This window comes from Diadema setosum, chromosome 11 (genome assembly GCF_964275005.1).
Source record: "Diadema setosum chromosome 11, eeDiaSeto1, whole genome shotgun sequence".
NCBI classification, from domain to species: Eukaryota; Metazoa; Echinodermata; class Echinoidea; order Diadematoida; family Diadematidae; genus Diadema; species Diadema setosum.
Window position 1 is genome coordinate 39112947 of NC_092695.1, and position 14621 is coordinate 39127567.

General features: G+C 37.9%; 1 protein-coding gene across 1 annotated transcript in view; it reads right to left on the reverse strand.

Annotated features, from left to right (window-relative positions):
- LOC140234716 (rho GTPase-activating protein 26-like) overlaps positions 1-14621 on the reverse strand; it is a 146151-nt gene that overhangs the window by 130881 nt on the left and 649 nt on the right. The window lies entirely within an intron of this gene.

The following is a 14621-nucleotide window of genomic DNA, read 5'->3' on the forward strand; positions in this document are numbered from 1 at the left end:
TCCCTCTCTCTGCTAATGATATTGACTCTGAAGCTGATTTTCAAAGCCCTATTCCCTCATCCCATGTTGGTGAGTCAGTAGTCTACTTGCTTCTTTGCAGCTCAAGTCTGTAGTGATCTGACTGTGTAGTAGTGGCATGATGTGAAACCACGCAGGGGAAGGAAGCTGCCTGCAACAAGATACTTATCAATATCACGGCAGACTGGATGCATACAGTACTCTAGAGGTTCCCCTCCAAGGTCTGGAATTCCACAAGAAGGCAGATCCCTAGAAAGAACATTGCTGGAATCAAACTGTCCACTCAATTAATGCATGTTTCCATAATAATAGCACAATGCTTTGAAAGTTTCTTCTTTTCAGAACAAAAAAAGAAAGAAGAACATGAAAACTACACTGAGGACTTAGATCTCGTCTCAAAAAAACAGTCTATAGAAAAAATAAGAATGATCTGGAAACATGGAAATATCCATGCAACGAGTGCACAAAGTTGGTTTTATCAGTCCTAGTTTAAACACAAAGTCTGTCACTTGAAATTACAACCTATGTCCCTCATGCTTTTGACAAAGAGATCATGACCTATACCCTGAAAATATTCAACAACAGCAAAAGAAGAAGAAGAAGAAGAAGAAGAGGAAAGTGTTGACATCTCTGAAGTGGTTCATTCTTCTTTCAATAAAATGGAATGCCCATAACATACAACATGATGAATTAGCTGACCTACTGTACATATACAATGTAGTGGTACTGTTCATCAGTGAATAGCTTATCATTTGGCTATCTAATTATGTTTCTTATAGCCCAATGATATCCCCACAGACACCATGGTAATGAATTGGATATAAAATAAGAAATACAATTATAATCATGATTAATCATAATCATTATCATTATCATCACCACTTTACTTCTATTACTGCCATTTCTGTAAAGTTGCACTCTTGGTAAAATAACTTTCCTACACCCAGACAAGTGTGTTTTGTAGAAAGGCAAATATGAGCACTATTGTCTAATTTTTCAACACCCATGAGAATCAGGAATGCAAGATGCTTAGACATGGAATGTTGCACAGAAACAATGAACAGGTGCATATAGTATCCTAGCCAAGCTAGCACAAAACCCAATGTTCTATCCCATGTAATACCTGTAAACAGCATAATATGGCCTACCTCACTTGATATCAATAGTGCACACATTGGAGCATACAGTCTCTTTTGAAAGTGCCCATGTAACTGTAACAAACTTGTGTTCCACAAGTGGTCCTTACACAAATATGACATTGACAATTTAATATGCACTTGAAGCCTTCCACAGGATTTATAAGGAAGCCCATTATAGCATATCCGCTCTCTTGACCAAAAGCAGTCAAATGCACTATCTAAGATTAGAATACAGGAAAAGGAAAAGGTCAAGAGTGCATACTGAAGAAGCCAACTTTCCCAACATTCTATTCATGATTAAAACTCTTTGGAGTGTTTTGGTTCAAATGCCTGATGACCGCCTGTTGATTAGGTCACCTCTTTATAAGGTCCAGTTTACCTTTGGGAGCAGTGATTTTAAAAACGTTCAAGATATCACATTTGATGCATACATGTACAGTTATGTGCAGATCTGTTGTATCACAAAACATCCTACCATATAAAATTTTCACAATAAAGCCTAAAATAAAAGGAGATATCAGTATTTTTCTCAATAAACCATATTAAAGGTGCATAGTCCCAGTAGTGTAGAGGGCGCTGTTGATGATACTGCCGATCACCGTTAGCACTGATACGAAGATTACCGAAGTTGAGCTGTCATCAAGAGTAAAGTGCGTAGGTGTTGATAAGTAACGTTGCATTCGTTGTCTTCTTTGCGCATCTCGCAGTCTGTAGTAATGCCAGGGTGCGTGCATATGTGCTTCTTATTATGACATCACAAAGAAGTTTGCTAAAGCTGTCATCCCCCTCAGCCGAATCATGAGCCGAACTGTGATCGGACCACTAACTACAGTGAATCGGACATCTTCGGACTCGGGGAAGTGGGCCAAAGCGTAAGCGCTAAAGAGGAGTCGATAGCGTAGGTCTCTATAGGAAACTTGCGCCTTGCGTCCGCGTACGCATTTGACTAAAACACCGGGACCATGCACCTTTAAAAGTACTGTAGATGGTTTAGTCTGGAAGCATTCTTATCGTACAGTATGTAACTATTGTTCACATTTTGTGTATTGAACAATTTACTTAACATCGATTATACGGATTCAAATTTTTACAGTGGTTGCTCCTATCCCTAACTCGCATTTTAGAACTATTTTAAAGCACTAATGCTCGGTTTTTGTTTCATCTGCAAATGGTAAATTATGCCTTGAACATACAACTGTATAATACACAAATATGTCAGGTGTAAAACATCAAGCTCATACATTGTAGGGGGCCTACATTATTGGCTGCTAATAGGATAATTCTACCTTGGTATCTGGAACACTCTTTGCCTATCACAGCTGACCTTGTAAACCAAAGTCTCACATTTTCAAATGATACCCTCATACAGCATACAAGTACAAATCAATCTAGTACAACACAAGATGCCATAATTGCATGTTCGTGATGAAGTCATACACATACGCAGGATCTTGGCCAATGGAGACTACACACTGTATAATATGACAATGTACACGTGTAGGCCTACACCTTGGATTTATGACCACTCAAAGAACAGGGCACAGCTGTGATGGTTGGATCCACAAAGCTGGCCACAACGGATGCAGACCTTCTGCCAGTACAAAAGTGTATTGCTGTAATACTTGACAACTTCAATTAGTTATTTCCTCCTCACCTCTCAAAATAGCCCCCAATGAGAGCCCAGCTCCATGGAAACACAAGATCGTACTACATGACAAGTTTGCTGGTTAAAGCTCGTTTTCCAATTCAGGGGTCGCACTTAACTTTTTTTTTTAACTAGCCAGGCGGACTACTTAGAATCAATTTTGACACTGAAGCAATATTTTGGCTAGCCAGACGGACTAGTAACTTCAGAATTTTTCGATTTTTAGCTAGTCCGACGTGATTTCGGGTTGCCAATGGCCAGCGGACCATCGCCAATTTCGAACCCTGCAATTTCTGGTCACTTTTCTGTATTACACCGATTTACAGCATCATGCTTACTGTACTATTTGTTCACTTTCAGAGTTAAAAGAAGAAACAATACATCAATTTTGTATTTAATTGTAACAAATCTACACATTACAGTGCACTCCCGTTATAACGAAATGCTCGGGACCAGCAGTTTTCTTTTGTTATAACGAAATTTCGTTATAACCGAACAAATACAATATATAACGAAATCAAGGAACCACGTATATATGCTTGCTGAATACTCATTATACACTGGAAAGCTATGTGAAATGTGATGGGATAACTGCAAGTATTACAATAATAAACGCAAGTTTCCCTTAGAAACTGTGCGTGACACAAGGAGTAAAAACACAGTTGTGTGAAGCGTTCACCCATGCAGAGACGCTATAAATGCTTGTTCCGCTACATATTTTCGAAAGCAATTCGCATTTTGTTATAACGGAGCACATTTCTTTTGTTTTTCTTTGTCTGTGGCGCTCGGAAAAGACTTCGTTATAACGGAAATTTCGCTGTAGCCGTGTTCGTTATAAGCGAATTTTGTACCATAGACTTCAATGGTGATAATTTTGGGACCAGAAAAATTACTTCGTTATAACGAAATTTCGTTATAACCGTGTTCGTTGTAACGGGAGTGCACTGTATAACCAACTTCTTTTCAGAAAAAAAAAAGTGAAAAATAACAACAATGAGTTGTTCAACTTACATGTACATCCATGGAGGTAGTGTTGTATTGTATATTAGCATGTAAACACGCAGATCATGATTGCAGTGCCTACATAATATAAATGTTGGATCACTGTCAGTTTTAATATCATTAGATGTACCTTCACAGGGGAAAGACTTATCTGACTTGGCAGAATACCCACCATTAACTGCGATGTCCCAGTTGCGCTCTCGTATGCCGAATGCATGATATACACAGTTGCGCTGGACGCGAGCCGGTCACCATATCATGCATTCACCATACACATGCGCATATGGGACACCACAATAATGGCAGATTTTGCTACCAGGCCAGATCGGTTTATACAGTAAGAAACCTAGCATGTGTGTAGTACTTTAATACAGCAAGTATTATACTTTATATGTTAACAAATGTAGCAAGCTGGCTTAATGACACACCCATAATTAACAATATTAATCTCAAAAATACACATCCATGGGCATGACTGTCGGGCTACCCACTAAGATGGAAAATAAATGTACTGTACAAACAATCAGAAGATATTCTGACATAGCAAACCGTGAAACTTTGACTAAGAATGAAAAGAGTATTACATGTACAGCGTGTATCATGCACTGCACCTTGGCCCTGAGCCCAGAGTTTGCACCATACAGGCATGACAAAGATTTGATCCCTCAGCTTAAATGATTGCTTATGTACCACTACACTGATAAACATCAGGCTGAATTCTGGAGAAAATTGAGTGATATTGCCATCACAGTTTTCCAGTCATTATGATGTGTTAAAGACAACACTGTGTGTTCTTAAAGTACTACCAAACATTGAGCCAGCAATCGCATAAATGTACTTATGTATATGATCCCATGAGCCCTAGTTGAAGTAGTCTATTTGGCAAATTAAACATTAAAAATATTAAATATTAAACAAAAAAGAATCGGCATTTGGAAGATTTATATCACTGGGTGATCTTCATAGTGACTGAAAAATAATACATAATGTATAAATAGTGATTGGGCAAAAACATCATTCGCATTACCTGAAGGGCTTAAAAAAAAACATTTTTTTTTTATTTTTTTTTTTTTTATAGTCAAACATTCAGAGTGACCAAAATTACAAAAATATTGTATGCAATAATCCTAACTGTACAAGCTTATCAGATGTTGACAATATAAGCCGGGTTCACAAAGATGACTTAATCCTGGAGTGATTTGGCCCGTTTCAGCTTGCTCCTAGCAATGTTTCAAGAAGTGAACCCAGTGTGTCTGAATCAGGTTGGAAATAAAACAAGTTTCTCCAGGTTTGAGCTGACATAACCGATTTCCCTTTGTGTCTCTCTCATAAAAACAGCCTTTATTTCCCTATTTCCTGTTACCTCTGACCCTCTCTCTCTCTCTCTCCTATTCGTGGTGCCCCGAAGGAAACAGGACTATGAGTAGTGGAACAATTGACGGGGGAAAATAGAGCCCTTACAGATTGGCAGTATACTTGTTTGTAAATGAGTTTTGAAACACACTTCATGCTCATCAAGTCATTTTCTGTTAATCTGAAAGTAAACTTGCATCACATTATTAATAATCCTGTCAGGGAGATGTTTCATACGGGAGTTTTGGATGCATATTTGAAATCTGAATGGTTTGACCTCTAAAACATGATCAATAGCTGGGGGGCGGGGGGGGGGGGGTCCTCCGAAAGAATATTTCATTTCTTTTGTCCCGATCAATAGGTTTAGTTCTGCTTCTCCTCATTATGACTCTCCTCATAGTACAATTGTACATCATTTACATGTTATATATGGAGGTACATTCCCTTGCATTAATGGTCATATCTGCAGGGTTGCCTATATCATTGATAGGCCATGACGTTTGGGGCAAAGTCCTTACAAGTTGGTAGACAGCAAGGAAACCCATTTCAATATCAGAACAATTAGTACTGTACAATGTACATCTGAAGTTATCTTGTCTCACAAATATGCTTCAGAAGTAGGATTACAAACATGATCTTTAATAGTATGTGTGAAACCCCTCAGTTCTGTACATCCACACAGACCAGTGACACTATGCTGTCAAATTTTAGTGGAAATGAGAAACAGCTTTCTATTCTCCTTGGTTTATCAAGTGTCTTCTTGCATTAGCATAGTCCCTGCATCAAAAGCCATGAGGCATACTAGTCACAACAGGTTACGCTGGGATAATACAGTATCACAGCACAAAGATTTGCTGCATGTTATATTCCAGTTAGCTTTTTAGATAAGTACATTACTGTACTACACTTTCATTACAAGCTCCCCTCTCTCCACCATGTGGTCACTGCCTAAAACTTGTAAGAAATCCCAAAACAAAATTATTCATACCCCTGAGAAATTATTAGTTTTGAGCACATTTCTTACAAGTGAAGGATGGAGTGATGGTGATTAGGTGTTAACTTTTTACTCTAATTTGTCCTCTATAAATTGACATTAATTCCAGTTTCACCTCATTTGCATAACAATAGAAATGTTGAGATATAACACCCAATCACTGTCACTCCATCCTTTACTTGTAAGAAATCTGCTCAAAACTAAAAATTTCCAAGGGGTATGAATAATTTTGTTGTTAACTGTATATAATATTGTGTCACACTTTATCTGGTTCCATCAGGACCATAGAAACACTCTGCTGCCTTTTCACAAATAGTATTGTCAAACACAATATGACGGAAGGTGAAATCCTTGAGGGGAGGTTGTATAATCCATATTGGAATGGCGACACAGAATAATGGTTTAAAAGAATGTCTTATGAAAAACACTACAAACAGCTCTAATACATGGCAGCCACAAATATTCTACAGTAACATTTCTACCTAGGATAAAGATAGAGAAAGAGAAAATAATGTACACAATTGTAAAATGTGAAATATTGAACAATTTGTGCTGATAGTGTCATACAATGTGCCGCTGTATTTTTACACACACAGGTGCCGTAAATGTGGTATCATTATTACAATTTATTGCACACTTTTTGCCATGTCTCCATTAAAACCAAGGATACAGGCTTTCTTTCAAACATTCAACCAGTGCCAGAATTTGTTTATCAAATACAAAATGTATGTCAAGAACCAATTTCTTAACCTGCAAATTCACTGTCCACTCTTTTAGAAAAAAATTGATATACAGTAGTTATTGCCCAATTTATATTAAAAAAAAGTAGTACACTAGAGTCCTTTAAAATACTGTACCCCGAGTAATATTTGCAGGACTGTTTCTGCACATTCCTCACGGCTTATCAAGCAAAGTTTGTGAGAGCTGTACTGTTTACAAGCTCAGCCAATCGCTCCATTCAGCCTGGAAGAAGAAAAGAATTGGGATTCTAAATGCAGCCCGATCCACTCGGATTCACCTCGGAAACCAGCTTCACTTTTCTGGCTGGGAAAAAAAAAATAGGAGTGTGTGCTCACTTTTTCATACTTGTGTATGGCTGGTGACCCAAAACAGGATACACTTGAAAATGAGCAAAATAGTTTCCCTGACCTGTGATATTACCTAATTTTATCAAAGATTACTGAATGCAGTGTGAAATAGACTGTACTTAAGAGGGGCAGGAAACAGTGTGACTGTGCTCCATGTTGTGTAATACGTACCACATTACTCTCTAGTGCAATGAAAGCAAGCTCTTTCTCAACACCCAACAGGATTTTGACATCATCAACACACAATGTCAATCACCATGGTAAATGGTAAACATTGAATGATACAGTGATATGGAAATTTTCATGAATTTGGAGTCTACTGAACAAGAATGTCACCCAAATATTTTCAGGAGGTATACACTGTATATCAAATCAAATACAGAAATGCTCTCAGTTGCAATATTGCATGTGAATATATGAACAAATATATGGACATGGGAAAGTTATGATGCAAAAGTTTCCATTTACAGTGTAAACTTGAGGTGTGTAGGCCTATAAGTGAATGAGAACAAAGGCCCATTTCAATCCTTGTGAAATGCACAGATATTAACAATATTACAATGGCTATGGAAAGGAAATCAGTCCTTGTGATGACAACATATTTGTACATTTATCTGTCAGCTAAGGGTACATGTACAATTGTACATGATATGTCATTCAATATTGCCATAAAACTGCAGTGTATGTAGACATCTAGAAACACTCTCTCGGTCACCTTGTTAACATATTGAAAGTGTGCACTGTGGTATCAATATATATATTAGTTGTAGGAAATGGAGTCACTTGATACAAAGGATATATATACGATGTTTTCAGGACTTTAGTCGCTATTCAGCTGCCAATCAGAGTATACATGTACAATGATCTAAAAACTTGGTGCTACTTCTTATGGATGTACAACCAATCTGATTCATTGTAATGGTATTCTTATACAGTCTGTCAGTATACAGTAAATAATATCCAATGTACAGTGTATTACCCCAAATTTGTGAATATATGCTCATCTGCATTATACAGAATGCAATGTTCAAATGTCAAATTGGATGTTCTTTTCCCTTTATTTTTACAGCCTATTAGATTTCTTATACTACGAGTCAGTACCCTTAATATTGAAGTCTTTGAAATCCAGTGGCCAGGATAAGGCAGGTTATGAAGAAACTCCTTAAAAAGTTGTCCGCTGCAGTGTGCCCACTAACCCCTTGAAGTCAAGCAGCTGGACCATAGAGGAAATAGCTGGAGGAGTAATTGCAGTGGCTGTCTGTCATTTTGACTCAGATCAAAAGGAAGTTATCAATGATAGGAAAGGAAGACTGAATGCACAGCTACGCACACTGCACTCTTCCTCTTCAAAACACAAAACAAATAGCCCTCTTCATATCTTTAATACAGAACACAAGGAACTCAGCACTGGTACACGTTACATGCCTGACTACACTAATGGATGCACCAATTGTTTCTACAGTAGACATCATATCAAACATTCTACAGGTAACACATTCCTGAGCTGTGCCATAAGAATGCTATGCAATGCATCATGTTTAAACCATCAAAATGTATGCTGTCCTTCATAATGACGAGAGCTAATTCCTGTTTGGAAAAGGATCATTGTATGACAAATTGCAATATACATGTACACATTTCTGACGCATGAAGGTCTAAAAAAAAATAATAATAATAATGTACAGTATGTTATGTATACATGTAAATGTATTGTACGAGTGTAAATTGTATAATATCCATGATGCTTGTCATATAGCTTAACTTCTTCAGTCTCAATATCACGGAAGTTAAAAATGATCTTGTATATCAATAGTGATACATCCACTCTAGGCCTGTACTATGCAGGATATCATACATGTAGTGTATTAGTCATTTAATGAAATAATTGGAACAAGGTTCCATTGTGGGGAAAACCTTTAATAAGCATTCTTTGCTATCAAACACCATTACTAAACAAAACCACTTAGCATAATGGCTACACATCTGTTCTACACATGTGATGCATACTACATAGGGCTACATTGTACAATGTCTTGGTTGCACACTGCAAACAATACAGTGTATACTTGAGGAACTCCACCGCATTACAAACAAAGAAGCAGAAATGAGTCTCCTAGGAAGGTCAGCATTAATTACAGGTCATGTCTCCAGGGTCATGCCCCTGCATCAGTTACTGACCTCACCTACTAATACTATAATTCTCATTTTCTTCAAGTTGAGGTATCATACATTATACCAGTTTTTCCTATAAAGATGTCCCATGCATGTTGGTGGTGTCCAGAAACTACCTCAAAATTTGATACAGTGTATCTACAGTGTAATACAATGTGTCCCAGACATGTGATGGCATGCAGAAGACACATTTACTACGTTCATCACATGTGAGGACAGTACATGTAACTCATCACACTTGCATTGTTGTTTTTTGTTTTCATTTTTTTTCAAATCATATACAACGGCACCAGCCTTTGCATTTCAAGTGTAATTGGAGCACGGTACAAATGTAGCTCCATGATATTATATCATGGCGAGCATCCAAACTGTTGAAAACCCATAAACATATTAGCCCCACAACGATCACCTTCACATCTCATGACAGCACACCTCTCCTACAAATGTTCATCCCAAATTCCTCCCTACCATACTCCTAACACTCTTCCCTACCGTACTCCTAACACTCCTCAGACTACAGAGGTCAGCACCTCTCATCACCTCCATATTTGTGTTGTGGAGTTGACAGAGACTGAGCTCCTATGACATTCAAAAAAAAAAAATGGCAGCCACCGTGTTTGTTGGGAAAGACGTGCCGTCTCCTGCAGAAGTGCTCCAGCCAAGAAAAAGCAGGACTGCCACGTTCCATCATGTACTGGAGACAGGATGTGCACACGACATACACCACGCACCAGTGGCATACTCTAGCTTACATGTGTGTGTCAGAGGGATTTATTACTGGTAGATGCCTCGCTGTGTCTCCCTTCTTTTTAGCCATATTTTATGCAGCATTACCAGAATACTGTAATTGATATTGTTTCTTGCAATCACATCTCACATAAATTTCATGTATTACTTTATATCACCATTTTTTGTTTCACTGGTATCCTATATACAAGTACCAGGGGTGTATGCAGGATTTTTTCTGGGGGGTCGTAATCACAATTTTTGGACCTTTACCTTTGCAAGGGAGCGGAGCGACCGAGCAGGGGGGAGGGTTTGGGAGGGAGGTGTCCCCCCTCCCATGGTAGGGAGTTTTTGAATTTTATATAGTTAAAATGAGGCCATTTGGTGCATACAAAAGTGACTTTTTCAGCATACTTAAAAAAAAAAAAAAAACATTTATGTTAAAATTGGTGATAAAACCTGTGTTGGTCACTTAAAGTTCGTTAATCGGTAAGTTGAAAACTGCATATAGGTAAGTGCATTTAAAAAAAGTTGCTGACTAGCTAACCTTACACCTTCTTAAAGTACATAGACCCCAGAGTAAAAAGCCCTCGAAAAACAAAAATTGTCTTTTACAAAAAGTGGACCTTTTGAAAATTTGAGGGGGGGGGGGGGGGGGTTCGTACGACCCTTCCGACCCCCCCCCCCCCCTTTGCATATACACCCATGTGTACAAAGTACTAGTATTAGTCTACAGTCTGACATATGTGTTACAAGCTTTGCTTGTTAATCTTAAATACTGGAATACATTTGCATTTTGTGTGTAGTTTTTGCTGTTGTTTGTTGTTGTTGTTGTTGTGTTGTTTTTTCTTGGGTGGGGGTCAATTAATTTCAAATATCCCATTCTCTCTGTGCAGAACAAAGGGTTTTAAATTGGCACAGTGCTGTAAATACCATACACTGTACTTACATAATGTTACCAGAACTATGTTCAATAAACACACTATGCTCTATAATCAGGGTTCCTTGTGGAAAACTATTCTTGCACTGACATATAAAAAAATAAATAAATAAATATGAAAAAATATACTTGTACATATCATATAATAGAGATATAGATGTAGATATAACCTGTATAACATTGTATATAAATGAGATCATGCATTTAAATCTAACCTTTCATTGTGTTTTTGGCAAAGTACACCATTTTAAAGTATTGACATATATTGTATATGACTGACACATAACACTCAGAATTATAACTCAATATCTACATTTGTACCCCCCCCCCAAAAAAAAAAAAAATGCAGAGAATGCCTTGGAGCGGCAATGTACAAACTGTACAGTGTATTTGTGTACAGCCTGTATGTACTATGTGGTACATGTACAGTGTATGTGGGTGTGTTACTTGCTACCGCTCCAATTCAAATGGAACGAAGTTATATTTTTAGCACTGTCATGTGTCACACATATCACCACTGTCCCTCGCAATTGGAAGGATTCCTGAGATACTACTAGCTGGGAACAATTATGGCACACATCCAAAGTCATTAATACCCACTGCAACCAATGTCAATAATAGATCGGGTTTCTAGTGGGTGCAATGCTTTGATACAGAAGCCTTTAGCATCATGAGCCAAAAGTTTGAAATATTTTGTTTTTTTATTGTATAAAAGAGCTTTCTACAAGCTAATCGCCAGCTTTGGAAGTGAGTGAAAATAGAATACTTTCCAAATGTACTTAAATTGATTATGGTGAATTTTCAATAACTTTGCATTGAACAGTAGTGAATGTAAATCTAAATTTCCTGGTAACTGCAAACTGTCTGTTAAGAAGCATAACAAATACTTGCAGAATAATATAGTGTATCTAGTATATGACAGACTTCGAATTCTTGTCACTATTTTCCTGCCTATTTTTACATCTTGTCACTAAAAGATCTCTCTTCATGTCCAGTACTTTCCTGAATGCTTTCTTCCCACCTCCAAGTTACTCAAATACAAGTTCTTCTTTTTTCTCTCTCTCAAAATACATGTCTTCAATTGAGACAGGAAGTATACAGCAGACCAATAAGTAATTAAGTTTTTTTTCTTTGCCATCACATTTGAAATCACACAAAGAGTATTAGCTGTCATGCTTTTGTCAAACCAGATTGAACCTTCCCACAACAATCATCAAGATTGACGGAGGTTTCCCTATGGCTTGCAGGAGACACTCTGTTGAGCTGAAGAGCAATCTGTTCATAAAGTGTGTTGAATCAAGTCTGGTTAAGGGATTATCTGTCTTAAAGCTAAAGAAAATAAGATTCCACATAAACCCAGATTCAGATTAGCATTTCTTCTTCAGAGAAAACTCAATACACACAATATGTACTTTTCACTCAAAACACCTGTAATTCTGTGCTACAAGGTACGTACATCCCAAACCCTAAGCCTGTATTAACTCACCACCTGCTCACATGTACATGTATCAAAGAAAAGAAATTGTAACAGTATTGCTGCACTTCATTTGTAATCAGTGTTTTTCAGTCATGTTGAGGATACAATATTGCATATGAAATTTTTACCTTGATCTTGCATATAATTTCTATCATTTTCACCTTCTATTCAACCTGCATTAATTAATCTGTGTTCATCCCTGTGTCATGACACAAGCACATGCTGCTATACTTGTACCTACCAACTGTACAATGTACACTCCCATTCTTTGTCATCCAGCCCTGGTGTATGCAGAATTCAGCAGTTAACTTGACAAGGCATCTCAGTTTCAGCTTGCACAGGTTCTCATATGGTTGTCAGATGGTATGCAATCAACATCTCAAGGTCAAAACATATTGAGATAGTAGAGTACCTTCAGCTTATTTCAGCTCTATGTTTCACAGTCTACTTGTTGTTCATGTGGATGGTGTGTATGTAATGTCATGATGAGAGAAAATGAATGAAAAATGTGTCTGCCTTCAAGTTTTGTCTTGGACATGGTGTTTACTTGCATGACATACCCAGGGTACAAAGAGTTGAGTTACAGGGACATACAATGTAGGCATCCTTGAGTTGATACAGGTACACACATAGGATCTGTAGTGTACGTAATTGTGAATTCTGAAGAGGATTACTTTGCAAAAAAAAAAAATGGATAGAAGGTTGTTCCAGTGATGCATATTTGCCAAAATTATAAGCATGAGACTGCTATGGGATTTCTGATTGTATGATATACATCTGGGAAGTTTAATCTCACCTCCCTGTATAAATATCTCTCTCTGTATACAAGTGTATCAAAACTTGTGTGTATGTAGCTGATGCCATGTACATTTGTACAAGATGTATATTTACCTTTGCCTTTGCATTTTACTTCTTTTTTGAACAGATTCATACTGTATATGGTGCGATACAAATGTTGTGAATCATCATCATCATTTGGCACAATAGCTAGTATGGTTTAGTGCAATGCCCACACAGATTTCTACTGGGTTTCATGTGGGGTCAATACCATACCACTATATTACCAGCCATCACTTTAGCAGAGCCTAGTTTAAATGACAGAAAATTTTGTTTCCCAATCTGTCATGCTTTACATGGATGTAAACAAGGGCTTAGATACTGTATATAACTGTACACATGAATGATTCAACAGATGTTATACATCAACAAGTTTATTCAGTAGTTTAATATGGTTACAAAGTGGACCCCCCCCCCCCCCACCACCACCATCACCAACATCACCACCGGCTGCCCTAACACAACGGTAACACATAGAAAACTGATCCATAGCCTTTATAGCCCTTTGGCCTTAGTACAGATTCATAGGGGTCTCCTTCATCAGATAAAATCCGACAGGGACCTCAGCTTGGAATGCTAAAGTGAAGTATCAAGCTCAAGTTAGTCTAGTCTAACGTTAGACTCCATTGTCATTATTAACTAGAGTGTAAACAACTCTACCTAACACAAGCTGTTACACGTATTTGCGGCAGGGTGCCTTTTTCTGGCAGGGCACTTTCATTCATCAATAAAACAGCTAATGAACATCATGTGTTAGTCTCACTTAGAACACAAGCAGGATATCTCCTTATGGGAAGTGACACCTGATGTAATGGACCTTTTCGTCAATGAACAAAATGGCCCCTGCCGGCTGCCGCAAATTGCCACCCTGCATGAAGCCTGCCGCAAACGGGGTGTTGTTTACTCTATTGTAAGACAACACTGTTCATCATTCATTGCCTTGCCCTTGGCCTTGGCTTGCCATGCCATTGACAGAATAATCTCTCTATTATCGGCTGGTGGGTTAAAGAATCAATAAAAGATTGGCTCGGCTATCCTGGGTTTTAGGGGTCTAAATTATTTTGGGCTTCTAACTTCAGCACAGGCATAGATACGGACTATGGAAAGCCAAATAGGATTAGGGTTAGGGTTATAGGGTTAGGGTTAGGGTTTTAAGGTTAGGGTTAGTGTTTAGGGTTAGGGTTTAGGTTAGGGTTAGGGTTTTAAGGTTAGGGTTAGTGTTTAGGGTTA